This window comes from Balearica regulorum, chromosome 2 (assembly GCF_011004875.1).
Source record: "Balearica regulorum gibbericeps isolate bBalReg1 chromosome 2, bBalReg1.pri, whole genome shotgun sequence".
Taxonomy (NCBI): domain Eukaryota; kingdom Metazoa; phylum Chordata; class Aves; order Gruiformes; family Gruidae; genus Balearica; species Balearica regulorum.
Genome location: NC_046185.1, coordinates 70,743,722 through 70,763,048, shown reverse-complemented (window position 1 = coordinate 70,763,048; position 19,327 = coordinate 70,743,722). Strand labels below are relative to the sequence as shown.

Here is a 19,327-nt window from a genome sequence, read left to right as displayed (position 1 = left end):
GTGATTGAAGAATGGGATTGGGTTGATGTAATCTGGAGTGCCCGGGCGTAAGGGAAGTTGGAAAAAGTTTTCTTCCATAAACATATTCTGTGTGGCAAGAATTCCACTTTTTTTTCCCCAACAGCCCAGGTCCCTCTCTGAAGGGAGAGGGCATGGATGGATTTGAAATTAGCCATTTTAAGGGCTGACGTTGGCAGAGGGATTGTAGCAGTTGCCCTCTTGATCAGCTCCAGAGCTGTAAATCTGCATCATCAGCTGTGGCCTCTTGCAGAGCGCCTGCAGAAGCAGCACATCTATGGTGTGAACTGGACCTGCTCCAAGTTCAGTTTGTGCCAACCCTGAAAAACAACCCTAGTGACACGCAGAGGAGTGATACAGGGGCTAATGTTTGAATGTACTGTCTACTAGTCCCTCATAACCATAAGGGTCAGGAACGAGGTTAATGGCTGTCTACATGTGGGAGAAGATTCTTACCTAATATAGTTGACTTAGAAAGTTTCTTAAGTTTATTTTGATTCTTGTTCCTTCTGCACAGGTATGTTTCTGGAGGTTTCAAATACTTGGCCTCAGTGCCTATGAATTGGATGTGGTGAAATCTGATATTTTCAGATCTGGTAACTGAGTTTCCTAGATTTCTGGACAGGAGTTCAAGTTGGCTCTGTACTTGATGAGGATGGGTTGCTTGAGTTTTTGGGAAGGAATGGTGAGGTATTTGAGCTGACTATTTTTATTCCTACAGCCCTATAGTAGAAGGATTACTGACATTATCTGTACACATGTATGTTGCAATATAGTCCACAGCTGTGGTCTCCAGTTATGAACACTGGATGTCAAGCCAGAACACACGTTTTTGGGTTTATTTTGCATGGCTTATGCTTCTCAATGGCTTTCCTGTAACCAAAGCAAAGGAGAAGTGTAGGGTCAGGAGAAAAAATGCGACTCATGTACAGCTGGATCTTGCAATGATTTGTGGTCAGGGCTTTGGAGTCTGGGAAGCCAAGTCCCGTGGCTGAGTAGCAGCCCTGCAGGTCTGGTTCCTGAGTCACCGCAACAGCTACTGGTAGTGTAACCAGAAATTATTGTCACTTCTTTGCGTGTAATAAAAGTTGTGCCAGTAAAAGACTGTTCAACTTATCTGTAGAAAGCCTGGAAAGGGGGCTGAAAAGTCATGGCAAATCTTCCTTACCAGTTTATTTGAGATAGTAAAGAGAAAGTTGTTATGAAGAATTACCAAAGGACCTTTTTTAGATTGGGCAACACCCCCCCACCCATCCCCAAGCAACTGAAATGTGGTATAGATAAATGTAAAGTGTGGCATGTGAGCTTAGTTTCACATATAAAGTTACGAATCTGAGCTGTTATCAACTATTATCTGAGCTGAATCAGACAGGAGTGAGAGTCTAGGATTATCATATTTCTGTTTTTTTTAAAAATCAGCTCAAATCTCAGTAGCAGTCACAAAATCAAATCTATTAGGAATTACTGTTAAAAGAATAGTGTGAAATAGAAAATGGTTATGCTGCTGCCTAAACTAATTTTTTTACCCATGGTTTTTTTGGTGGGGTTTTTTTTGTATTTTCCGTACAGTTCTAGTCCTATTAAAAAAAAAAAAAGGTGTATTAGAATGGGAAAAAGTTTAGAGAAGGGCAAACAAGATCAAGTTTTCTGTAGAAGGAAAGACAGGTTTAGTCATCTGGGACTCTCTTAGTCTGTTTAGGATTATGATAGAGGTCTACAAAATCCTAAATGGTAGGAAAAATGTGGGTTAACTGTTTTAAAGGCCAAATCACAGATATTTGTAAAAGCCAGAAATTAATGATAAGCTGATTCTTTTGGGAGTGTCAGGTTATAAAGAAAAAGTTTTTAAAAAAAAAAAAAATTGGGTGTGCTATATGGAAATTTTACTTGTTGGCTTAGAGCAAGGACTAAAGGAGGTCACATGGATTAAAAACTTCTCCCCATGTTCAGAGGACAGCTAGTAGAGCTATAAAATTGTCATATGTATATTGTAAAAGGCTGAAGGAAAATGAAGAAAATCGAAGGTAAAGAAAACTGATAGTGAACATAACTAAGGCTGATAAGACGCACTGAATTACTTTGGAATCAGAAAGAGTCTTAACAGATGTATTGATCTAATGTGAGAGGGATGTGGTGAAATTGTTAAGTGATGTAAAAAGATAGGAAAAATAAAAGATGTATCTGTTATGTAATTGTATAATAGGGAGTCAATGAAATAATTTCCAGTAATAGGTACTCAAGGGGTTGCTTTTTAGTAGGTGCTAAATTTAGACATTTTTAAATTGGCATGCCCAGATAATTAGTTTCAGCAGGGCTGTCCAATGAGCTTCCTGGATCATTAATGTTGGTGTGTTTTTTTTTTTTTAATAAGGTTTGAAATACTGGAGAAAGTGCACAAAAATAGCTAATGTGCCAACATTCAAAGAGGGTAAAAGGCATGACCTGGATAATTACATGTCCGTCAGCTTGACATCACTTCTGGGTGAAATAATAAGGGACCTAATTAATAATGAATTAAAGAAGTGTTGTATAATTAGTGCCAATCAACATGAGTTATAGGAAAATGAGACCATGTCAAGCTAGCATGATGTATTTTTGATGAAATTAGAAGTAGTGGTTGATAAAGCTGAAAGTGTTAACGTAATGTCCTCTGATTTCTGTGAAGATTAGACTTAGTAGTAGTCCATGATACTTTGATTCAGAAATGAAAGTTCTGTAATCAATGAGCAACACTTCACATGTTTTACATGTATTAAAGAGCAGCTAATTCTTAGGTTTGACAGTGTCAGTGTAAAATGAGACTTATCACTGAAAGGAGGCATTCCTCCTGGAATCTTGATGGCATCCTTTCTCATCCCCATGGCACTTAGCTTCTTATCAGTGTCCTAAAACCCCATGAAATAGCTACTGATGGTTGAAAGAATGAAGCATTGTTAAGTAAGGAAGAGGATTCAGCAGTGATATTGTTTGCTGCCACCTACCCAGCCAAAGCTGACACAAAGCTGAATGTGTTTCAGTGCAATGAACTGCACAGGAAAAATAAAATGCTGTTCATATTTATTAAAAAATGTATTTCTGTAAAGTGATAACTGTAACAGCCTGAGTTGCGATTTATCCTGTGTGAATAGCAGCCTCAATGACTTCAGGTAACAGGAAACATTGACTATTGCATTTGACTGGAGGAACCTGTTGATCATCAGATCACTATGAATTTCCAGTTCAATTTATGAACTTTGGAGGAATAAATAGAGATGTATTGAGTAGGCATATCTTTCTGAATTTGGCACGAGTGCATTTGTTACTTGAATACTGTGTTCAGTTTGAGGTCTACGGTTCATTAATTAATGTGGATAAATTAGAGAAAGTTCAGAGAAAGCCATGGCACTAATTACAAGAGTAGAAAATGTGTTGTGTAGTGAAAGATCTAACAAGCTTCATCTTTGCACTGCCTCATAAATGAGGTTAAGGAATGACTTGATCAGGGTCTACCAATACAAATGCAAGGAACAAAACCTTGATAATGGGCTCTTTAGTCTGGCTAAAAAGGGTAAGATCTCATGGCTGGAAGCTATAGGCAAGCAGATTCAGACCAGGGGAAAGGAGGCTTCACCATGAGTGTGATTCGCCAAGGAGTGCAGTAGATTCTGCAGCATCGCTGACTCTCTTTTTAATGTTAGCATTTTCTAAAATGTGTATTAATTGACACAAGGCTGGAATCTGGAAACCATTATGGTCTGTGTTATAAAGGTAATTAGATCATTGCAGTGGTCCATTCTCAATCTGTAGAAATTAAACACGCATCAGGCCAGAGACTGGTTCCATTGAACAGTGGCACTGTTAAAAATGTCTTCCAGACCTTGTTCTGAATAAGGCACGAGAAGGACTTGAACTTTGTTTTCCCACAAAAATACTCCAGTAGCCTGAGGGATGCGGACTTGAACTCTGCTGTTGCAAAAGAGTCTCTGGCTTTGTAGCAACGTGGAAAAAGACCAAACCTCAAATCCTGGTGTTTATTGTGATGAGGAATTGTCATCATCTGGTTGGTGCCTAACAAAGTCAGACAAACTAAAATAAAAAAAAGAGCTTTCGGACACTGGCAATTAGAGGACTTCATATCTGTTCTTACTTTCTCAGTTAAGAGAACATATGTGAAATCTGCATTACTTTTTGTGATTAAAATTAAAAGGATTGTTTTCATTCAAACTTAAATCCCAGCTTCTAAAGGTTACCATATTTGCAGGACTGGGTAACATTGAAAACACTGGCTGAAGAGCTTTTGCTGTCACTGATATTGATAGAGCTAACCTCTTGGAACACAAGTAAGCCTTCAGAAAACTGCAAGAAATCTAATATGGTAATATTTAAAGGTGCTGTTGAGGGCAGCATGTTCATGCTCATTCTTATTGTTTCCTGCTCCATTAGAATAAAGAGTGATTAGTGTCTGGTATTTTAACTCCAGGAAGGATTTTATATACTGTATCCTACAACCTTTGTTTTCTTTTGCTAACATGCACCGAATGAGATGTGGGTTGTTTTTTATTTGCTTTGGGGTTGTTGGTTTTTGGTGACTCAACACTCAGCAGTTTTTCAACATATTAAAAATATGATTAGCTACAATGAATATAATAACTTAGCATTAAGCATGTTGCTGCTGCATGCAGAAATAAAATAGTGGGGAGGGAATCTCTTTGTATACAAGGGAAAATACTCACCATCTTGGATAGCATAGTGCTGGAAGCTTATGCAGACCTGGTTGTCCACTGTGCTCCCCAGATGCTCACTCACTGCAGTTCACTCATAAGCTATAGATTTGTTCTGTATACTAGTTTTGTTCCTGAATGTGTGACCTTGCACTAGATCGTATAAAATTTCATTGAGCTTAGATGTGCTCAGCTGAGTGGTTCAAATCACTTTGTAAGCATTTCTGTCTCTTTTTTTTAATCTGCAAATATTTGCATAATCAGACATGGTTTTATTTTTCTTTCTCATTCTGGATAACAGTTTTGCTTGGTGTCAGGCCTTCCCTAATGAGAAATACCATTGTTTGACAAGGATTTCCTCATTTGGAACAACTTTTTGAAATCTGCCACCTAGCTATTTCTAATTTCATCTAATTATAGAAATATAACAAGAGTGTAAAACTTTTCCTGATGTACTCAAAACATTTACTGGCCTTACATATTTTACAATATGGATTTTAACTTGTGTCCTCATGTCATGGTTTAACCTTAGCTGACAGCTAAGCTCGATGCAGCTGCTCGCTCACTCCCTTCTGGCAGAATGGGAGAGAGAATCAGAAGAGTAAAAGTGAGAAAACTCGTGGGTTGAGATAAAGACAATTTAACAGGGAAAGCAAAAGCCGCGCACCCAAGCAAAGCAAAGCAAGGAATTCATTCACCACTTCCCACGAGCAGGCAGGTGTTCAGCCATCTCCAGGACAGCAGGGCTCCATCATGCATAGCAGTGACTTGGGAAGACAAACGCCATCACCCCTTTCCTCCTTCTTCCCCCAGCTGTATATGGTGAGCATGACACCATATGGTATGGAACATTCCTTTGCTGAGTTGGGGTCAACTGTCCCAGCTGTGTCCCTTCCCAACTCCTTGTGCACCCCCAGCCTACTCACTGGTGGGGTGGGGTGAGGAGCAGCGAAGGCCTTGGCTCTGTGTAAGCACTTCTCAGCAGTAACAAAAACATTCCTGGGTTATCAACACTGTTTCCAGCACAAATCCAAAACACAGCCCTATGCTAGCTACTATGAAGAAAATTCACTTTACCCCAGCCAAAACCAGCACACCTCAGTTCTTTAAGTTTTGGTTAATTTCTGTAGAGCATATTCTGTATTCCCTATTTTTTACTGTTTTTTATCTTTTATTGCAATTGTTTTGTTATGATCATATGCATCAATAGTTTATGTAGTTATTTGTGACTATGATCAGCTATTCCCTCATAAAGCAGGCTCTTATCTGAAGTTCCTAACTGACTGAAAAGTGATGAAAATTTCATAATAATAATTTTTTTCTGTGATTGTTTTCTTTGCAAATATTGGGATGTGTGTGTTTGGGGGGAAATACCCAGACTAGAATTTTTTTTTTTAATTCATGACAAGTGAAAGTGAAGTTAATCACTTCCATATATGAAGTTGTTCTTATGAACTGTGTAATTTACTGTATTGCTACTGGAACTAAAAAAAAAATACTTGGAAATAAAATATGTGAATCAAGAAACCTGGTTGTCTATGCTGTACCTATTCAAGTCAAAGACGAAGAAGCATGTCAAACTTGCTGTCTTGAATTTGCCTATGCTTCATCCAGGGTCAGAATTTGAATAACCTGACTTCTGATGACCTATGTGCTCATAATCTGTGCAAAGCTTTCTTCTCAATTCTAAAAGGAAACAAACCTTCATACTTAATGCTCAAATTCATGTTGATGAAACATATCATCTTATTAGCCTATGACAGTTTCTTGGCAGGTAGCTTATTGGTATTTTAGGGAATTTCCATTTTGTTCTCCCATGTTGTATACCATCCTTTTTTTTTTTTTTTAATTTTTTCACATAACCTGATAAAAATCAGTATATTTAGAAACTGCAAAGAAGTTGATAGTATTCAGATCATACTAGATTTATAATACTTTTTTCTACACATCTGTAAAAAAGTATTTCACAGACTCCATCTGCTTGCTTATCTCCTGTCCTGGTTTTGCCAGGGATAGAGTTAATTTTCTTCCTAGCAGCTGGTATAGTCTTTTGGATTTAGAATGAAAATAATGTTGATAACAGGCTGATGTTTTTAGTTGTTGCCAAGCAGTCAAGGACTTTTCAGCTTCTCATACTGGCCTGCCAACAAGGAGGTGGGGGAGAGGAGAAACTGTGAGGCACAGCCAGGACAGCTGACCCAAAATGGCCAAAGGGATATTCTGTACCATATGATGTCATGCTCCATATATAACTGGGGGTTGGCTAGGAGGCAGGACGGCTTAGGAACTAGCTGAGCATTGGCCTCGGGTGGTGAGAAATTGTGCTGTTCATCACTTGTATATTATATTATTATTATTATTATTTTCCTTTTTCTGTCCTATTAAACTGTCTTTATCTCAACCCATGAGGGGTTGGGGTTTTTTGGGGTTTTTTTCCCTGTTTGATTTTCTTCCCTCATCCCACTGGGAGGGGGGGAGAGTGAGCAAATGGCTGTGTGGTTGTTTTAGCTGCTGGCTGGGTTAAACCATGCAGTCCTTTTGGTGCCCAACGTGGGGCATGAAGGGGTGAGATGATAACAGATCTGACCAGAGCACGTTAAAAAAAAATAATTGTTGTATGCATTCATTATATTAGTTTAATAGATGCTGGACACAATGTTGTATTATTTGTTGGCATGGTTCTGTCATGTAAGTCCTTAATTGTATTTCCTATGGTGCTGTTTATCACCTCTGGGAGCTGGATGAAAATGTTCCTTTTGCTGCACTGTGCACTACTTGCTTATGGTAAGATAAAATTATTGGCCATAAGAATGATTTGGTCTGTGTATTCAGCATTGCTGCCACTTCTGTACCTCAGGGACTTTTAATTATTATTATTATTGTTGTTGTTATTATTATTATTATTATCACAGTCTCTATCTTTTTTCCATGAAGAACCAAGCTAAAGGGGAGAAGGGGGAACACCTTCACCTTCCCCATCTCATTCAAGTTAGTTACAATAGCTCTTGAGAATTTTGAATATCCTTGGGATATTCAGACCAGCATGTTCCTATTGCTACATTTCCTGAATGTGTTTCAGGTCTTGTTTAGGGTTAAAGAACTATTTATAAATATCACCCACAGATCTGCCCTGAGGCTGGATAGTTATGAGTGGCAGGGTGTGTGGGGTAGCACGGGCAAATGTCTAGGGCAGTGGGCACCCCCAATGTTTTGGAAATTCACCCTTGAACAAGTGCAGAATCCTGAAAAGCTAGTAGAATATTTGGTAAAAGTATGCTGTCACCCTGGCAATTCCAGACAGACACAAATCATTGCAATGTGCTGGGGCCTGGCCCATGCCTACTGAGCTCTGTTCAACACTATTCAGGACCCTTAAAGGGAAGAGAAGGTCTCTGGATCTGACAACAAAACGACAGGCACCGTTGCTGCTCCAACCCTGGCAACAGGCACTGCGGTTAAACCAAAAGGGTACCGGTGGCTTTTGGCATAGCTGTCTTGGAGATGGAGGAAATTAAACAACTGCCTACCTTGTCCGGTCTCTCGGAGGACCCTTCTGCTGTGGGGTTCCTGAGGGCTGAAGAACAACAGGTGCCAATCGGTATCACAACAGCGCACTGGCGGCAATACTGCACCAACCAAGACTCCCTGATTCCCATCCACAAGCTGATTCATCAATTGGAGAGTCAGGGAGTGATCAGCAGAACCCGCTCACCCTTTAACAGCCCCGTATGGCCAGGGCGGAAGTCCAGTGGAGAGTGGAGACTGACAGTAAACTATCATGGCCTGAATGAAGTCACGCCACCGATGAGTGCTGCTGTGCCAGACGTGCTGGAACTTCAATACAAACTAGAGTCAAAGGCAGCCCAGTGGTACACCACAACCGATACCGCAAATGTGTTTTTCTCAATCCCTTTGGCAGCAGAGTGCGGGCCACAGTTTGCCGTCACTTGGAGGAGTGTCCAGTACACCTGGAACTGACTGCCCCAGGGGTGGAAACAGCCCCACTGTTTGTCATGGAGTGATCCAGACTGCACTGGAACAGAAGGAAGCTCTGGAGCACCTGAAATACATTGACAACATCATCATATGGGGCAATACAGCAGCAGCAGCAGTGTTTGAGAAAGGGAAGAAAATAATCCAAATTCTTCTGAAAGCCAGTTTTGCCAGAGAACAAAGTAAGGTCAAGGGACCTGCACAGGAGATCCAGGTTTTAGGAATAAAATGGCGAGATGGGTATTGTCAGATCCCGATGGATGTGATCAACAAAATAACAGCTGTGTCTCCACCAACCAACAAAAAGGAAACACAAGCTTTCTCAGGTGCTGTGGGTTTCCGGAGAATGCATATCCCAAAAATGCAGTCTGATAGTAAGCCCTCTCTATCAGGTGACTCAGAAAAAGAATGATTTCAAGTGGTGCCCTGAGCAATGACAAGCCTTTGAACAAATTAAACAGGGAATAGTTCATGCGGTGGCCCTTGGGCCAGTCCAGGCAGGACCAGATGTACACAATGTGCTCTACACGGCAGCCAGGGAGAACGGCCCTACCTGGAGTCTCTGGCAGAAAGCACCAGGGGAGACTCGAGGCCGAACCCTGCAGTTTTGGAGTCGGGGATACAGAGGATCCGAGGCCCACTACGCTCCAACTGTAAGATAGATATTGGCAGCATATGAAGGGGTTTGAGCTGCTTCAGAGGTGGTTGGTACTGAGGCACAGCTCCTCTTGGCACCCCGACTGCTGGTGCTGGGCTGGATGTCTAAAGGCAGGGTCCCCTCTACACATCATGCAACTGATGCTACGTGGAGTCAGTGGGTTGCACTGATCACACAATGGGCTAGAATAGGAAACCCCGATCACCCAGAAATTCTGGAAGTGGTCACGGACTGGCCAGAAGGCAAAGACTTTGGGACATTGCCAGAGGAGGAGGTTGACATGTGCTGAAGAGGCCCCACCATGTAATAAACTGCCGGAAAATGAGAAGCCGTATGCCCTGTTCACTGTCGGGTCCTGTCGCATTGTGTGAAAGCATGGGACGTGGAATGCTGCTGTGTGGAGTCCTACAGGATGAGTTGCAGAAGCTGCTGAAGGAGAAGGTGAATCCAGCCAGTTTGTGGAAGTGAAAGCCATCCAGCTGGCTCTAGACATTGCTGATTGAGAAAAGTGGCCAATGCTCTACCTCTATACTGACTCATGGTTGGTGGCCAATGCCCTGTAGGGGTGGTTGCAGCAATGGAAGCACAGCAACCGGCAGCGCAGAGGCAAACCCATCTGGGCTGCCGAATTATGGGAAGACATTGCTGCCCGGCTAGAGAAGCTGGTTGTAAAAGTGAGTCATGTAGATGCCCACATACCCCAGGGTCAGGCCATTGAGGAACATCCAAACCACCAGCAGGTGGATCAGGCTGCTCAGATTGAAGTGGCTCAGGTGGATTTGGACTGGCAGCCGAACTGGGTGAATTATTTATGACTGGGTAGGCCCATGACACCTCAAGCCATGAAGGAAGAGGTGCAACATGTAGATGGGCTCGTGATCAAGGGGTGGACTTGACCATGGACACGATCTCACAGGTTACTCATGAATGTGAAACATGCGCTGCAAAGCAGCAAGGCAAGTGGTTAAAGCCTCCGTGGTATGGAGGCTGATGGCTGACATATAAATGTGGGGAGGCCTGGCAGATTGATTACATCACACTCCCACAAACCGCCAAGGCAAGCGCTATGTACTTACAATGGTGGAAACAACCACCGGGTGGCTGGAAACGTATCCCGTGCCCCATGCCACTGCCCGGAACACTGTCCTGGGCCTTGAAGAGCAAGTCTTGTGGCAACGCAGCAGCCAGAGAAAGAATTGACTCAGACAACGGGACTCATTTCCGAAACAACCTCATAGGCACCTGGGCCAAAGAGCGCGGCATTGAGCGGGTGCATCACATCCCCTGTCACGCACCAGTCTCTGGGAAAATCGAACGATACAATGGACTGTTAAAGACTACTCTGAGAGCAATGGGTGGTGGGACCTTCAAACATTGCGACACATGTTTAGCAAAGGCCACCTGGTTAGTTAACAGTAGGGGATCTACCAATCGAGCTGGCCCTGCCCAGTCAAAACTGCCATGTACTGTAGAAGGGGATAAAGTCCCTGTAGTGTGCGCGAAGAACACGTTGGCCAAGACAGTCTGGGTTACTCCTGCTTCAGGCAAAGGCAAACGCATCTGTGGGATTGCTTTTGCTCAAGGACCTGGGGGCACTTGGTGGGTGATGCGGAAGGATGGGGAAGTCCGATGTGTACCTCAAGGGGATTTGATTTTGGGCGAGAATAGCCACCAGTAAATTAAATTGCATGATGTTAAGCGCTGAATAGCCCTGCCATTGTATGTCACCACTACTACAATTGCTGTGTGCTGTATCAAGGGTATCACAGTAAGAATCACCCAGACTAATGAAGGATGAACTTTGATGAAACTGAGCAAAGCGCAGCGATGATGGAACTAGAACTGACTGCGGCAACTGGTGCCCAGCAACTTCCTTGAAAATCAGCACCTTCAACCTGCAGACCACAAGCCCATACTTGTGCCAGATACACCAGCCGTGAGCCCCGGATGCAGCATGCGACAATCCCACACCACACGCCATTGCTCCTGCCCTGGGAGACTGTCATGACAGATGGAGCCTAATGTCATGGATTAAATGAACTCAATGGACATTGTAGAGGGATGGCCTATAGACTAATGATATCTGTGCACGTATACATAAATATAAAATGATAGGGAAAGTGGTGGTGATTAATTGGAAAGTGTAGGATCTGGGCATGACATAGCTGGTCTACGGTAAGGGGTGGGTAATGTCCTGGTTTTTGGCTGGGCTAGAGTTAATTTTCACAAGAAGCTGGGACGATGGGACAGAGCCAGGACAGGTGACCCAAAGCGGCCAAAGGAGTATTCCATACCATGTGACATCATGGTCAGCAAATAAAGGGGGCTGTCCGGGGATGAGCAGCGGCTGGGGGATGGGCTGGGTGTCCGGTCATTGGGTGAGCAAATTGCATGGTGTGTCACCCGCTTTGTATATTCTTTTATAAGTATTCTAGTTGTTAATTTCCTTTTCCTTTGCTGTCCCAGTAAACTGTCCTGGTCCCAACCCACGAGTTCCACCTCTTTCTTCTGGTTCTCCTCCCCATCCCACCAGGCTGGGGCTAAACCAGGGCAGCTGTAAAGGCAGGACAGCTGATGGGGATGTCCCTTGGCATCTGGGGAAGGCCGCAGCTCGATGGAAGCCAGGCCCTCTCCTCTCCTCCCCTCTCCCTCGGGGCTTGGTGCAGAAGAGATGGCAGCTCTTCAGGAGGGGCGGTGGTGGGGGGATGGGGAAAGAAGGGCCCACGCAGCCCTTGACAATCAACAAAAGAACTGTTTATTAGTGGGAGATGTCGCAGGCAAGCCTGCGGGATGTCCGTAGAGTTTGTCTTCTCCCAGCTAACGTTGGGGTGCGGAGGCTGGGCTGTCGGTAGGGAGCCGGCCAGGCGCTCCTGCGTCACCGTTGGTGCGATCCCACGGAAGGAGCCAGGGTGCACTAGTTTAGGGCCAGGTCATCACTGGGCAGGTGGATCCACTTCCATTGGTTCCTCTTGGTCTTGAGGTGGATCCACTGCCATGGGCTCCACGCTGTTGTCTGGTGGCTTGGCAGCCACTGGCCGCACAGCGTGCCTTGGTGGATTGACAGCCCTGGGCGCCATGTTGCTCTTCAGTGGGCTGACATGCCAGGGCCTCCTACCATCCTCTTGCAGGTAGACACGCCTGGTCTCCCCGCCGTGCCCTGCTGGGCCTACAGCCACGCGCAGCGTGCCCTTGGTCCCAGAAGCAAGGTTGATCGCGCTCGCGCCACGAGGGGTGATGTTCCTCCTCGGCTGCCACCACCTCCACTGATTGGGCTTTCTCCTCCTGGGAGGCGCCTTCGTCGCCTGCGCTTGCAGGAAACGCTTCTGTGGTGTCCCACTGCAAGGTGGGCAGCCGCTCGCCTCGCTGCTCCGGCTCCTCTTCCCACCAAGCATGCTCGGCATCTGGGGGCCTCAAAGCTCAGCGAACTGTGGGCCAGCTGCAGGCGCCCCTGCTTTTATAGGTGGCTGCCACTGTGATGTCGATTGTTTGTGATGGTGGCTGATGCGTGTGGCCAAATATGGCGTTTGGGGGGGGGCGGGGGGGGGCGGCTGTGGCCTGGAAGATACCCAAACGTAGGAGAAGGAGGAGGGTCGTGAGTGCTGAGGGCCCCTTTCTTGGGGCTGGCTCCCACCTGCCATATTGCTTGCCCAAGAGAAAGGCAGCCCCTTGGGGACAGGGACCGCCCTCCACCTCCCTTTGTGTGCCCGGAGATAGTGCTCTTCAAGGATGTCCACATAACTGTCCGTTATTCATGTGTAGTTTACCTGGAATATATATATGTATATCTGTTTCCATTGGTGTTGAGCAGTGCTTACACAGAGCCAAGGCCTTTTCTGCTTCTCACATCACCCCACCAGTGAGTAGGCCGGGGGTGCACAAGAAGCTGGGAGGGGACACAGGTGATCCACACTAGCCAAAGGGATATTCCATGCCTTATGACATCATGGATCTGAGGTCCACTCCACCTGAAAGAGGGGTACTGGCAACAGATGAAGAGGTTCGAGATAGTTGGTACTGAGGCACAGCTCCTCTTAGCATTCTGACTGCTGGTGCTGGGCTGGATGTTCAAAGGGAGTGTTCCTTCTACACATCATGCAACTGATGCTACGTGGAGTCAGTGGGTTGCACTGATCACACAATGAGCTAGAATAGGAAACCCTGATCACCCAGCAATTCTGGAAGTGATCACGGACTGGCCAGAAGGCAAAGTTTTTTGTAATATCGCTGGAAGAGGGGGTGACACATGCTGAAGAGGGGCCATTCCATACAATTCCGTGTATGCAAATAATATGTAATGGTTTACCTTTCACCTCTCAGATTTATTTTGAATAACCTGGGGCTTTCCTGGTGTCTGGGAGCTTGTGGCGGGTGCCGCCGCCCTGGGTGAGTGGGGGGCAGGTTGGTTCAGGAGTTGCCCATGAGAAGGCCTGACTGCCACCAGCCTGGCTGTGCCGCCTGTGCAGGCTGTGCTAGGCCGCGCCTCCTCGGGCAGCAAAGAGCCTAGATAGCCTCTTACCAGGAGCTCACATTGCCAACTCGAGCTTGGACTAGGCAAAACTAGAACTGCTACATCTGCACATACACTAAAGGGGGAGGTTGACTACGAGTCAATCACTTTATGCTATAAAAATTTGTAGCTTCCCCTCCCTGAGGCCACAGATCTCTCCTGCAGGGTAGTAGGCCGCACAGTGCCCATTTTCCCCTCAGCAGGGATGCCTCTCAAGGTTGCACCTTGAGGCTTAGACACCTCTGACCCAGCATCTGACATTTGTAACAAGGTAAGCAATATTTTACATTAGACCTAAAAGTATATTGTACACTAGTGACATTTTTATATATGTAGCTATAACTTACTAGAAGTGTAGTAAGTACTAGACTGTTTGGCAGGTGTCTAAATCACTAACTTACTTTCAGTTACTGCTTAATCACCATTTTATTACTATTTGATTTTCATACAGTCATTGATTAATTACTATTTGATCATGGTTTGATCATTAATAAAACCTTTTGAGTTAACCCAATAATGATAACTTCTCTTAATTCACCTGCAACAGAACCCCATAAGCAAATTAATGCTAAATGAAGTGGGAACTCTGTATCCTGGCCTATTTTTCCAAATAATGTCTTATGTTAAAGTATAGAATAATCTTCCTTTCTTCTTTTCCTTTATGACTGCTTGATATCATTTAAAAGGTGGACCTGGACTGTATTTAACAAAACCAAACTGGTGAGTATAAGAGTATAAGCTTAGATTATTTTCTTTTTATTCCTACTTTTTAATTTCTGTATTGTCTTCACTGAGTCATATTCATTGTACGAGGATTTCACTATATTGATATATGCGAAACATATTTACAAATATATGGATGGCATTCCATGTCGGTAAATCTTAACTTAGCTACAAAGCAAACATGATGCAATACTTCCTTAATTATAAAGGGTGGGTGAAAAGAGCCTTATGTCATCCCAGTAAAAATATGTACGTGTGTATTAGGCAGTTGGAAAAGGCGGGGGGGGGCATGACACACGACAACCAAACCCATAATGATTTAATACTTTTTTTTGGTGGCTTGCCAGTGAAGCCAAGGAAAGTCACATTGTCAGCTCATTACTCTGAACCCCATGGCACTATCTGAAGTGCTTCATGTATCATTCATTACAGCAGGTAGAGGAACAGTAAAATGTGGTTCACTTTAGCAGTAAACTCCTTTAGGACTGTTTGGTTAAGTGACTTAATGGCTTATTCTTAATGTTCTTTTCTTTTATCTTGAGACCTCATAACTCAAAATAACCAAAAATAATTCAAATTCTTCTTGGCAGCAGGTCACCTGTGAAATATTTTCTGTCCAACTTTATTACTTTTGAATACAAAATACCAAGAAAAATATGTGTGCATGTCTGGGTATATGAAAAACTTACAGATACATACATCTTGTACGTACATCTATGGCTCCTATATATCTTCTATATACTCTGTGGCTTTTTACAATAACAACAAAGAAAAAGTATTTTAAATCATATAATCTGTACCTCATTATAATCTATTCCATCTTAAAAGCACTTAAGTGTTGACATAAGCCACTGATAGGTGGCATAAAAGCAGAAACAAAGGAGAGTTAGAGGCAGTGGGACTTACTGGGATAGGGAAAAAAAGTAGTTAAGAAGAAATGAGAGCTAGTAAGTATTTAGGAAAAAGAGGGGAATTCAGAGGTAGTAAACTCTGGTCTAAATTTTTGTCTGGTTTTTTTTTTTTTTTCTTTTCCTAATATTGAAACTATCTATGCATGTTACATGTAAGAATTTTTAGAAAACATTCAATACCAGGTACAAATAGAAGAACTTGGAAACTCTATTTAAAAATAAAATGCCTCAGAACTGCCTAGAAGGATAATTGTATTCATTCTTCATACATCTTTTAAATTACATTATCACAAAAGATAAATGAACATTCAAAATGAACATTTTATGTAAATAGAATTTGCCCAGAAAAAAATCCTTTCTTAGGTAAATTGCAGTTACATGCAGATATAGAAAAAGTGGCAAGTTCAAGGATAGTGGTGTCCTGGGCTGTGATCAAGTATAATAGAGTTAATAGTTCCTCTCTCTTAGACTTTGGTATAACTATATGTAGGCCAAAACAGATTAAATACATCTGACAAAAGGAAGTAAATCCAGGCAAAACATACATAAGGTGGCAAATAGCAAATATCTGTTAAGTAACTCTTTCCTAGCTTTTGGTTTTTAATTAGCCAAGCAAAATGAAACCTGTTTATTAGCATTTTGTGGTCTACCTTTCAAGAGCAGTGAATGGGAGAGGTACCAGGCAGCTGCTAGAGGCAGAGCAGGAGGTACTGCGGCATTTCTCAAATGTCACCCAGAGCCTGACTGTAAGACTGATGTTCTCCTCTTGTACTCCTCTCCCTTTAAGACATGAACCATCCTCACACAATACTAAAGGAAGCATCCTATTTACATTTTTTTAAAAACCACCAAAACAAAAACAGAGCGAATTTGCTTTGAAGCTGCTCTTCTTGGAGCCTATACATTTCTAACCTTCTACCATCTGTTTTAAATATATAAACTACTTTATTTTAACAATGAGGGCTTGAACACAAAAGTCTAGCTGTGAATTTGCCAAAAAATAATTCTGCCACTATTAACAAATAGCTTGCTCTTTAAAAATTCTTGATCTTTGGCAAGACAACACTGTCAGAGAAAGAGGGATCTTGTTCTCTCTCGCAAAAGCATGTCTTCAGATTTTAGCAAATTTGTATATCCAGGGAATAATGCTTTTGCAGTGGGCTGGGAGACCTGTTAACAACTGACTTCTGATTTTTGGAGTGTTCCAGCCCGTAGCTGCCTTCAGCTTTGAGCTCTCAGAACCTACTCTGTCATACCCAACCACCTCTGCAGTTACGGTTACTGACAGGACACAGGCTTAATGAAGAGGCCATGACATGAAAATATTAACAAAGAATTTAGATGAAAGGATTTTAAAAACAAAGTTAGGCTCACAACAAAAATGTGAACAGGTTGGAAAAAGCTATGAGCTACCCTGCCTTGTAGTACTGCACAATCAAACTGATTCTTGCAATCTGCCTGATTTCTTACAGCAATCCATGACTGTCAAATGCAAAGCTGCCCAGGTCTCCTCCTGGAGCAGGCAGTATTGGTCCATGGTCAAAGCAATTTTAGCTGAGCTGTGATGTGAATCTCATTAAAATACACATTTGGCCTCGAGGGATATGCAGTGGTCTTGGAGAGAAATTTTGGGTTTGTTTTTTCTGCTTACTGGTGGACATCACAGCATGAATTTGTCTTGCAAGTCTCATGTTTTTCCCAGCTGGGACAACATCCTAAAATTCTCCACACATGGTCAGAGAGAGCACTGTGGGTTGAATCGGTGACACATGTCAGATCTTTCAATTGGTTGTTAGTATACTAAATAGAAAGAAAAAGATGGTGGTTGTGTGGAGATCTGTTACCATCTCATGGCTGTTTGCCTTAGCTTGCTTTAGGCATATTGTGTGAAATAATGTGTGCAGCCTTGTTAACAGTGATATGTAGCCTAGAAGATAAGGGGGGAGAAGTAGCGTAATTAGCCTGCTAAGAAAGGAAGTTAATATGATGAGCTGTTGACAAAACTGTATGGATTGTTTCATGTGTGGTGGTTTGGTTTTTTAAAATTACTTCATTCTGTGTGATTGAAGCATACTGCCTAATATTTCCAGGGATTACTGTAAAGAAGATTCAAATGTAATTCCTTAAGTAGTCTTATTTATTTATTTATTTATTTATTTATAAAAGTGAATGCAGAGAGAGACTGTTTGTCAAGAGAGTCCTCTAGGACCTCTCTTGTCCTTTGAGTTCCCAGGAGAATTGCTAATGCTTAGCAGATTCCTTTCGTCAGTTCCTGGGATGAATTTCCTTAGACCATGCTGGCTTGACCATATCAGTTTCCTTTAAAAGAATTTATAATACATTCTTTCCATATTCTAGTTTGCATCTCTGTCACCTTATTAAGGCTGGTCTCCTTAAATGTGTGGTCACAAGTTTTCTTTGCTGGATTCTTCACAAAAAAAGGAAATGAGTGGTTTCCTTAGACTTAACTGTGTTCTCAGCTAGCTGCTGCTTTTTCCTATCTGTGAGCCAAAACATCCCTTTAACTTTCTGATTTTTTTTTCAGCATAGCTATAGAACTGCTTGTTGTTGCCTTTAATGTTCATTGTTAAACAAATCTTACTTTGTGCCTTATCTTTCTGATGCTCTCTTGACATGTTTATGCTGTTGCTTTATATTAATTTTTCATTATGAATAATGATACCCCTAATACCACTTCCTGTGTAAATCCTTTCATGGGCCAGACTGTGCACTGAAAATTTCTATAATTGCTGTATCTGTTCCAAAATCTCTTACTGAAATCTTCATGCAATGTAGCCGTATTTGCTCAGGTGTAAAATATTTCTTGAAGACTTCTTCCAGTATTTTCTTATCCTCAAAGCATTTTGAAGGCACTATTTGTTCTAACCTTGTATTATAACTGCCCACGTGTAAGTTTACTTGGTTTAGATGAAATGAAACAAAATGTACTGCTATGGCCTCTTACAGACATGCATGTCCAAAGTTGCATCTTCTGAACAGACCATGGGGAAAATAAAACTCTAATGAGGAGATGGAAATACCAGTTTGTGGCACTGCAGTGATGCACAATATTAAAGTAGGGGAGGATTATTTTCTTATTTCTAGGAAAATGGATGTGCAGGTGCCTTCATTTTCGTAGCAGGCAGTTCCTTAGTTATTGCGGAGGCAGTCGCTGAATAATCTTGAATATTGGCTCTTCAGCCAGTGTGGGGAAAAAAAGAAAGTGGGGCAGAGCAGCCACATTCTCACACTTTTTGGGCAAGACAGATAAAAGCCAACAATATTACGAAGTACATAAAGTTAGGGCAGAGAGTGGAAGTAAGAGGAGATTGGGCCTTTCTTTTAAGAATGAGCAGAGAAGTAAGGCTCATGGTTAGGTGCTGAGTAGAGATCCATTCCAGGCCACAGGAAGGTTCCATACCTCTTGGTTTTCAACCTTCTCTTTGCAACCAATCTGGCCACTTAAACTCAGGTTTTGGGTAGTGTGGTGGTTTAGCCCCAGCTGGCAGCCGAGTACCTCGAACACACTCACTCACTCCCCCCTTCTCACCACCCCTCCGACACCCCCCCCCCCCAGTGGGATGGGGAGGAGAACGAGAAGGAAAAGGCAAGGCCTTGTGGGTTGGTATGACAGTTTACTGGGATAGCAAAGGGAGAGGGGAAAAGGAGAAACAAAACAAAACAGTACTTAACAGAATATACAAAACTGGTGATACACAGTGCAGTTTCTCACCCAAGGACTGTACAACTCAGACCGCATGCCCAGACCTGTCCTGAAACCAGGCCGTCCCCGAGCCACGCATCCTGGAGCTGCTGC

The 19,327-nt window shown here is 42.9% G+C and overlaps 1 long non-coding RNA gene across 1 annotated transcript in view; it reads left to right on the top strand.

The window, feature by feature from the left end:
* The first annotated feature begins 14,023 nt into the window (after positions 1–14,023).
* The window catches only part of LOC142600740 (uncharacterized), a 263,638-nt gene continuing 258,334 nt past the window's right edge, over positions 14,024–19,327 (top strand). The window contains exon 1 of the long non-coding RNA XR_012834301.1: positions 14,024–14,147. This is a non-coding gene — a long non-coding RNA (uncharacterized LOC142600740). The remainder of the gene's footprint in view (positions 14,148–19,327) is intronic.